Consider the following 2,882-nt stretch of genomic DNA (forward strand, 5'->3'; position numbering starts at 1 on the left):
TTAATCGTGTAAACCATGCTTCGACACCTTCAGGAAATCTGACGCCTGTCATGCGCTTCTCAAAGCCGCTGATACAATTCCTCTCAGTCAACCCGTGGTTCATGTATCCTGCTCGGTGATGGAGGTGTTCTTGCATCCATAGCTGAAGTAACAGGTTGCACCCCTGGAAGAACTTGCCTCCTTCTCGGCATATAGTTAAAGCTCGGTAGATTTCAGACAAAATCAAAGGAACCACAGTACTGTCGGTTCTTTTGATTGCAACATCGGCCATCCCTACAAGGCCTATATCTACTTTCTTATCTTTGTGGGGACAGACCACGATTCCCAGGAATGCTGTGATAAAAGCCAAAGTACGTCTTGCTTCCCATTTGTTTCTGTTCCCACCATGAGTTAATCCGAGGTTTGGTTCTTCAAAACCCTGAGGAGTTCCATACCGTTGATACAAGAATTGGAGAGCACAACATCCTCTCGACAAATCATCATTTTGTACCTTCCGACTAATGCTTAGCAAATCCAAAAACGCGTGCGGAGATACTGGCCTTGGTGAAAGTAAATACTGCCCTCTTAGCCTCCCATTCAATCCCGCATATCCGGTGACTTCCTCTAGTGTAGGTGAAAGTTCAAAGTCAACAAAACGGAATACATTGCGGGTTGGGTCCCAAAACGGTATTAGAGCTTCAAGAATATCTGTCCTTGGCTTAATACTCAACAAATTGACAAAACCTCCCAATACTTTTCCCACTATCTCCTTACTATCGGTTTCCAGATCATTCCACCACATGTGGAGTTGTAGAGGGACCTCGCTAAAGGCCGAGAAAGATTCATTTTTCTTCGTGCTCATCCTGCACATTTATTAGGGTAATTAAAGAAAAACTCTTATTAGACTCAAAACAGAACTATCTATATTTGATTTTTTCTGGATTTTGAAGATGAAGGACTCGATTTTTCAAATACGGCCTTTCAGCACTTCAGGGGCGAAGATTTTAAGGCTGCGTGAGTATACCGGTCAAAAAATCAAAAACAAAAACAATGGTCGTTTGTGCAAATTCAACCTTCCGGCGTCCCTTTCGGGAATACTCGGCTATACATGGCAAAACAGCCTGACTTGATCTGATGAAATTAACATTTAACATGTTTTGTTTTTTTTTTCTTTCGCAAAAAAGGGGGGGTTGGACCCGATGAGGGTTGCCTACGTATCTCTCACCCGGTGAGAATCAAACCGGCGTAGTTCTCCCAATTTAAACAACTATATAAAAAAAAACTATTTTTGCTTTTGTTGGCAAATAAGCTAAAACAAAAAATCAAGACACTTTCCTCATAACAGCACAAATTATCTTTTCCTTTTCCATTTCTGCAGACCAGACAAAAAAGGGATAGACTCTCCTTTTTTTTTTCTTTTTTTCTTTTTCTTTTTCCTTTTTTTTAAAAAAAAAACTATATTAAAAGTAAAATATTTTTTTCAAAATTTTGTCAGAGTTTCGACGCTATTGGAACATTGTTATTTTCTTTTTAAACAGAAGATTAACCCTATACACTGCTAAATTTTCTTTTTTTTAATAATTTCCCTATATTCAAAACCGGTCATCATGCAAGTCCAAAGCAAATAAATGCACAAGCAGTGAGTAGGATGCATCAGGATGGTCTTTTCTGTTTCAGGTTGCTATTCCTAGACGGACCCAACCCCTGTGTTGAGTCCCCTAAGTCAAAAATGCACATGATGCAGATAAGCGTTCCTACTAGGGATCCGGCATGAAGTTGAGTTATTCTAGGTTGAGAACCTGGGTGTTTGTTCTAGACCTGGCTTACCCGAGCGGACAGCTCGAGCCGGGGGGGGGGGGGGCAGCGTACCGGGAATAAAGAAGCTTCACCGGCTTAGCAACTTGTCCGAACCTCGTTCTAAATTGGGTTTTGACACTATACAGAAAAGAAGTCGTACGAAGTACACCCTTATTCATGATTCAGAAGACTCAGAGAGGATATGGGTTTCGACACAGTTTATATACAGTTCACAAAATATCAAAGCGGCAAAAGCAGTTAGTTAGCTCATTAAGCACAGATCATGTAACAAAATCAGATAAAGCTAAATATAACAATTTACTCTAAGCTCGATTTCTAACCCTGAACCAGTGGTTCTGGGTTCCCTTCCCCAGCGGAGTCGCCAGAGCTGTCACACCTCCTTCTTCCGCCCCGCGGGGGCATAGGAGTTTTTTCCAATTACAGGACAATCGAAAGGGGATTTATTTATTTATTTCAGAGTCGCCACTTGGGAGATTTAGGGTGTCCCAAGTCACCAATTTAATCCCGAATCGAGGAAAAGAATGACTCCATATTACAGTCTGCGTACCAGAAAATCCGGATAAGGAATTCTGTTAACCCGGGAGAAGGTGTTAGGCATTCCCGAGTTCCGTGGTTCTAGCACGGTTGCTCAACTGTCATATTCGGCTTGATTATCTGATTTTATACAAATATGAACTTATGTGCAAATTTTAACTCTTTACCGCTTTCATTATTATATTTTTAAAAGAATGTGAACATCGTTTAAAAACATGTCTTTGGATTGCGTCACATGAAATGCACCCGCAATCTGGAACACATTTTTATTCAATGTTTTGGGATTCGGATTTGGGTCGCATGAAATGCGCACCCGAGTCTAAGAAGGTAAGATAAATTAAATCGCGCCTAATGAGTCTAACGCGTTATTATTTTGGGAAAGCCGTGAAATTCGCTAAATGGCCCGTCCCGAAAACTAAGTATTTCAATATATACATTTAACGAGGGCCCCACAGCTTGTGCGTTTTATTTGGCGAGGCTCGTCCCATTTTTATTTTAAAAGGATATCCTAAAGCGACTACATTCTTCTATTTTTTGTCCGTCTCTAAAAT

This window comes from Nicotiana tabacum, chromosome 11 (genome assembly GCF_000715075.1).
Source record: "Nicotiana tabacum cultivar K326 chromosome 11, ASM71507v2, whole genome shotgun sequence".
Classification (NCBI taxonomy): Eukaryota; Viridiplantae; Streptophyta; class Magnoliopsida; order Solanales; family Solanaceae; genus Nicotiana; species Nicotiana tabacum.